Genomic DNA, 876 nt, shown 5'->3' with positions numbered 1-876 from the left:
TTTAAACAGCTCGCAGTGCAAATTAAACAGTGCAGCTGCCATAAAAAAATTACACTATTAGTGGAACTGCCCATTATGTCATCGTAGACTGCTGACATTTAGAAAACATTGAAAAATCAGTGCTAAAGAAGCCCTACATTACTTTCGCTGTCCAAAGTGCGCTGCTCCCTACGTGAGCAAGGCATCGAGAATTTTCTGAACCGTCCAAACCAGAAAATTGGGTAACCAGATATTTGCAGGCCCGCCCCTTGAAACAAACAATGGTGTAGTTTTTCAGCCCTGTGATAAGGCACAAGCTTTCGCTGACACACTGGAAGCAGCTTTCCAGCCCAACATGCAGCCCTGCGATAGGATATTCACGGCGCAAATTTACCGCGAACTACGTGTTAAATTGCGACTGCCCACAACCTCTGAGCCTTTACTTACACAGGCGCAAGAAATAAAGCGTGCTATCAAGAAAATGAAGCCGCGAAAAGCTCCCGGGAATGACGGCATACAGGCTGTTGTCCTCAAACAACTCCCGAACGAAACACTCGAATATCTAGCTGAGTGCATAAATGCAATGTTTCGGTTAAATATTTTCCCCTCACAGTGGAAAGAGGCTAGAGTTATAGTCTTTCACAAGCCAGGTAAAAATAAAACACTGCCACAGAATTACAGACCTATCAGTCTGCTAAGTACTGTGTCTAAAGTCGTGGAGAGTATTATACTACACAGACTTAATGTACACATACACGAGAATAACATACTGCCGGATGAACAGTTCGGCTTTCGCAGTACACACTCGACAGTACATCAGCTCGTGCGCCTGACAGAAGAAATCACAAGCGCATTTAATGTACAGGATTATGTAGTCGCTACGTTTATAGATGTAGA

Source organism: Bacillus rossius, unplaced genomic scaffold (assembly GCF_032445375.1).
Source record: "Bacillus rossius redtenbacheri isolate Brsri unplaced genomic scaffold, Brsri_v3 Brsri_v3_scf91, whole genome shotgun sequence".
NCBI classification, from domain to species: Eukaryota; Metazoa; Arthropoda; class Insecta; order Phasmatodea; family Bacillidae; genus Bacillus; species Bacillus rossius.
Note: the sequence above shows the minus strand (reverse complement) of the source record.